Source organism: Haliotis rufescens, unplaced genomic scaffold (assembly GCF_023055435.1).
Source record: "Haliotis rufescens isolate VD_foot unplaced genomic scaffold, xgHalRufe1.0.p SCAF_37, whole genome shotgun sequence".
NCBI lineage: Eukaryota > Metazoa > Mollusca > Gastropoda > Lepetellida > Haliotidae > Haliotis > Haliotis rufescens.
This window is the reverse complement of record NW_025964079.1, coordinates 2,511,810-2,518,573: the sequence shown is the minus strand read 5'-3', so window position 1 is coordinate 2,518,573 and position 6,764 is coordinate 2,511,810.

Sequence of the window (6,764 nt, the reverse complement as noted above, 5' to 3'; positions counted from 1 at the left end):
ACTCTTTGGAAATTTATTTACACAAAATAGAAAAGTCCACAAGCATGAAAACAAATTATTTCACTACATCCTGTCAAATAATGAAGCCATCAATATCAACTGCATTTGTTTCCATGTCTATCATTTCATCAATAAATACCCCTTGATCTTAATCAAGCGTTAATAATATCATCAAATATATATTTAACATTGATTGGTTTTTGTGCCTTAAATGTAAATTTTGTATGTCTGATATATCTATATATGAATCATAATTTTTTGTCTTTTAAGAAAATTGCATCTGTCCCGTAATGGAATGTTTCTGCAATAAATATGATCTTATCTCTGTGTGTGTGTGTGTGTGTGTGTGTGTGTGTGTGTGTGTGTGTGTGTGTGTGTTTTGGGGGGAGGGGGGGGAGGCGTGCATGTGTCAGTCTGTCTGTCACCATACAATTGAAAATGTTGTGTTTTGGTGTACAAAATGAAATTCAATACAATATTTGTGTTTCATCCTCGTTTATAGTATTGTACCTCCATGTTAAAGACACTGGACCACCATAGCTTCGTTTTAAGTCAGATTCGAATAGCATGATGCCAAACCTCGCTTATCAATTTAAACATGAGAAGTGTTTATTTTGATGCTATTCCGAAATGAAGCTGTGAAGAAACGTATCTTGTTAGAAATTAGATATTATACATTGGTTAATGGGGTATGCAGATGAGAAACCTTCTCCATTAAAATATTGATATTATTCAAAGTACACTATGCAACCACATCAGAAACATATTCGCTGCATCCTTAGAGGCAATGTCGGAGGGGTAAAGGTTTCATGTGGAATGGCATCGGTTACTGCTCAGGGCGATTGAGACAATTTCGGGAGAAACCTGTTCGCTTCGGTTCGTTTCATTGGCAGTTTGGCGTGTGCTGGAAGTTATCGGAAGATCAGCAGCAGACGAATGACCTTGACACTTCATATCATGGCTAGTCCTGCACCATGACCGTGGAATATATTCATTTTATGAAAAAATAATAATCTAGAAATGCATACAAAAGCAAGTCTAGCCAGCTCAAGCTAGCTCTATTCCACAAAATCAGCATAGGGAATTTTTTTTATTTTTAGAGTCAAGAAGGATATTGTGTAATATAAGATTTCAGAGACTAAATGTTAGTCTATATCATGGCCTTCTGGTTGGGGTAGCAAACAACATGTGAACTTAGAGCGTATCTGATTTCATAGATATTGGTGTATCCATGAATAATCTACATCGGCTTTAGTTGATGGGTGATTTCTAAATAATATCGCGTGAGATGACAGTTTATTTCTTTGTTTGTTGTTTAACGCCGCAATATTCCCGCTAAATGACGGCGGTCTGTAAATAATCGACGCTGAACCAGACAACCCAGACATCACGAGCATCGATCTACGCAAATACGATGACATGCATCAACCAAGTCAGCGATCCTGACTACTCTTACAACAAGCATGGGTTGCTGAAGACCATTGCTAACCCGGATCTTCACGAGGGATAAGCATGGGTTGCTGAAGACCATTGCTAACCCGGATCTTCACGGAAGATAAGCATGGGTTGCTGAAGACCATTGCTAACCCGGATCTTCACGGACGATAAGCATGGGTTGCTGAAGACCATTGCTAACCCGGATCTTCACGGACGATAAGCATGGGTTGCTGAAGACCATTGCTAACCTGGATCTTCACGGAAGACAAGCATGGGTTGCTGAAGACCATTGCTAACCCGGATCTTCACAGAAGACAAGCAGGGGCTGCTGAAGACCATTGCTAACCCGGATCTTCACGGAAGACAGGCATGGGTTGCTGAAGACCATTGCTAACCCGGATCTTCACAGAAGACAAGCAGGGGCTGCTGAAGACCATTGCTAACCCGGATCTTCACGGAAGACAGGCATGGGTTGCTGAAGACCATTGCTAACCCGGATCTTCACGGAAGACAAGCATGGATTGCTGAAGACCATTGCTAACCTGGATCTTCACGGAAGATAAGCATGGGTTGCTGAAGACCATTGCTAACCCGGATCTTCACGGAAGACAAGCATGGATTGCTGAAGACCATTTCTAACTCGGATCTTCACGGGGGACAAGCATTGGTTGCTAAATGATATTCCTGGGCCGTGCTCGTGGGTTTCACCAAATTAGTAAACTCACGTATCAAACCTGCATCACTTCGGGCTTTCTTCCCACATCAAGCTGACACGCAGTGATATTACTGGAATACTGTTCAAAGCGTCCTTAAACCCAAAACCCAACTCACTCACTCACTAAAAAAATGTCTGTTGCAGCTACAATACGTACTGCCTTTCAAGAAAGACAATCGCTACCGGAAACAGTTTATTATATTTTACGACACTTCGCACTTGGTGCACTACTTTCTTATACTAGTTGTGATTGTTACATCATTAAGAAAAATGTTTTATTTCTAATACACACACTCAGCTGATTATCTGTTAACAGGACACCATGATATAGCTGGGTTATTGTTTTGGTGTTTTACCAGCACTCAGCATTGTTTCAGCTGTACAACAGTAGCCTGTAAATAATCAGTCTGGACCGGACAATCCACTGACCGGTACTATCAGCAAGGTCCTATGCCACTATCCTAGTCACAGTGCCTGACCTCCTGATCCATTAAGTTGCATGTTTAACCAAGCACAAGTCACTGGATTTCCACCAAGTTGAATATTGCTGACTATAGGGAAAACAATATCCACTCACTCACAGACTGGACCGTCACTTACTCACTCTCAAAATGTGTACAGACTGGACCGTCACTTACTCACTCTCAAAATGTGTACAGACTGGACCGTCACTTACTCACTCTCAAAATGTGTACAGACTGGACCGTCACTTACTTACTCTCAAAATGTGTAGTCACTCACTCACAGACTGGACCGTCACTTACTCACTCTCAAAATGTGTACAGACTGAAACGTCACTTACTCAAACTCAAAATGTGTACTCACTCACTAACAGACCGGACCGTCACTTACTCACTCTCAAAATGTGTACAGACTGGACCGTCACTTACTCACACTCAAAATGTTGACTCACTCACTCACAGACTGGACCGTCACTTACTCACTCTCAAAATGTGTAGTCACTCACTCACAGACCGGACCGTCACTTACTCACTCTCAAAATGTTGACTCACTCACTCACTCACAGACTGGACCGTCACTTACACACTCTCAAAATGTTGACTCACTCACTCACAGACTGGACCGTCACTTACTCACACTCAAAATGTTGACTCACTCACTCACAGACTGGACCGTCACTTACTCACTCTCAAAATGTGTAGTCACTCACTCACAGACCGGACCGTCACTTACTCACTCTCAAAATGTTGACTCACTCACTCACTCACAGACCGGACCGTCACTTACACACTCTCAAAATGTGTACTCACTCACTCACAGACTGGACCGTCACTTACTCACACTCAAAATGTTGACTCACTCACTCACAGACTGGACTGTCACTTACTCACTCTCAAAATGTGTAGTCACTCACTCACAGACCGGACCGTCACTTACTCACTCTCAAAATGTTGACTCACTCACTCACTCACAGACTGGACCGTCACTTACACACTCTCAAAATGTTGACTCACTCACTCACAGACTGGACCGTCACTTACTCACACTCAAAATGTTGACTCACTCACTCACAGACTGGACCGTCACTTACTCACTCTCAAAATGTGTAGTCACTCACTCACAGACCGGACCGTCACTTACTCACTCTCAAAATGTTGACTCACTCACTCACTCACAGACTGGACCATCACTTACACACTCTCAAAATGTTGACTCACTCACTCACAGACCGGACCGTCACTTACTCACACTCAAAATGTGTAGTCACTCACTCACAGACTGGACCGTCACTTACTCACTCTCAAAATGTGTACTCACTCACTCACAGACTGGACCGTCACTCACTCACTCTCAAAATGTGTAGTCACTCACTCACAGACCGGATCATCACTTACTCACTCTCAAAATGTTGACTCACTCACTCACTCACAGACTGGACCGTCACTTACACACTCTCAAAATGTGTAGTCACTCACTCACAGACTGGACCGTCACTTACTCACACTCAAAATGTGTACTCACTCACTCGCAGACTGGACCGTCACCTTCTCACTCTCAAAATGTGTACAGACTGGACCGTCACTTACTCACTCTCAAAATGTGTACTCACTCACTCACAGACCGGACCGTAACTTACTCACTCTCAAAATGTTGACTCACTAACTAACAGACTGGACCGTCACTTACTCACTCTCAAAATGTGTAGTCACTCACTCACAGACCGGACCGTCACTTACTCACTCTCAAAATGTTGACTCACTCACTCACTCACAGACTGGACCGTCACTTACACACTCTCAAAATGTTGACTCACTCACTCACAGACCGGACCGTCACTTACTCACACTCAAAATGTGTAGTCACTCACTCACAGACTGGACCGTCACTTACTCACTCTCAAAATGTGTACTCACTCACTCACAGACTGGACCGTCACTCACTCACTCTCAAAATGTGTAGTCACTCACTCACAGACCGGATCATCACTTACTCACTCTCAAAATGTTGACTCACTCACTCACTCACAGACTGGACCGTCACTTACACACTCTCAAAATGTGTAGTCACTCACTCACAGACTGGACCGTCACTTACTCACACTCAAAATGTGTACTCACTCACTCGCAGACTGGACCGTCACCTACTCACTCTCAAAATGTGTACAGACTGGACCGTCACTTACTCACTCTCAAAATGTGTACTCACTCACTCACAGACCGGACCGTAACTTACTCACTCTCAAAATGTTGACTCACTAACTAACAGACTGGACCGTCACTTACTCACTCTCAAAATGTGTAGTCACTCACTCACAGACCGGATCGTCACTTACTCACTCTCAAAATGTGTACTCACTCACTCACAGACTGGACCGTCACTTATTCACTCTCAAAATGTGTACTCACTCACTCGCAGACTGGACCGTCACTTACTAACTCTCAAAATGTGTACTCACTCACTCACAGACCGGACCGTAACTTACTCACTCTCAAAATGTGTACTCACTCACTCACAGACTGGACCGTCACTTACTCACTCTCAAAATGTGTACTCACTCACTCACAGACTGGACCGTCACTTATTCACTCTCAAAATGTGTACTCACTCACTCACAGACCGGACCGTCACTTACTCACTCTCAAAATGTGTACTCACTCACTCACAGACTGGACCGTCACTTACTCACTCTCAAAATGTGTACTCACTCACTCACAGACTGGATCGTCACTTACTCACTCTCAAAATGTGTACTCACTCACTCACAGACTGGACAGTCACTTACTCACTCTTAAAATGTGTACTCACTCACTCACAGACCGGACCGTCACTTACTCACTCTCAAAATGTGTACTCACTCACTCACAGACTGGACCGTCACTTACTCACTCTTAAAATGTGTACTCACTCACTCACAGACTGGACCGTCACTTACTCTCAAAATGTGTACTCACTCACTCACAGACCGGACCGTCACTTACTCACACTCAAAATGTGTACTCACTCACTCACAGACCGGACCGTCACTTACTCACTCTCAAAATGTGTACTCACTCACTCACAGACTGGACCGTCACTTACTCACTCTCAAAATGTTGACTCACTCACTCGAAGACTGGACCGTCACTTACTCACTCTCAAAATGTTGACTCACTCACTCACAGACTGAACCGTCACTTACTCACTCTCAAAACTCTCAAAATGTGTACTCACTCACTCACAGACCGGACCGTCACTTACTCACACTCAAAATGTGTACTCACTCACTCACAGACCGGACCGTCACTTACACACTCTCAAAATGTGTACTCACTCACTCACAGACTGGACCGTCACTTACTCACTCTCAAAATGTTGACTCACTCACTCGAAGACTGGACCGTCACTTACTCACTCTCAAAATGTTGACTCACTCACTCACAGACTGAACCGTCACTTACTCACTCTCAAAATGTGTACTCACTCACAGACCGGACCGTCACTTACTCACTCTCAAAATGTGTACTCACTCACTCACAGACTGGACCGTCACTTACTCACTCTTAAAATGTGTACTCACTCACTCACAGACTGGACCGTCACTTACTTTCAAAATGTGTACTCACTCACTCACAGACCGGACCGTCACTTACTCACACTCAAAATGTGTACTCACTCACTCACAGACCGGACCGTCACTTACTCACTCTCAAAATGTGTACTCACTCACTCACAGACTGGACCGTCACTTACTCACTCTCAAAATGTTGACTCACTCACTCGAAGACTGGACCGTCACTTACTCACTCTCAAAATGTTGACTCACTCACTCACAGACTGAACCGTCACTTACTCACTCTCAAAATGTGTACTCACTCACTCACAGACCGGACCGTCACTTACTCACTCTCAAAATGTGTAGTCACTCACTCACAGACTGGACCGTCACTTACTCACACTCAAAATGTGTACTCACTCACTCGCAGACTGGACCGTCACCTACTCACTCTCAAAATGTGTACAGACTGGACCGTCACTTACTCACTCTCAAAATGTGTACTCACTCACTCACAGACCGGACCGTAACTTACTCACTCTCAAAATGTTGACTCACTAACTCACAGACTGGACCGTCACTTACTCACTCTCAAAATGTGTAGTCACTCACTCACAG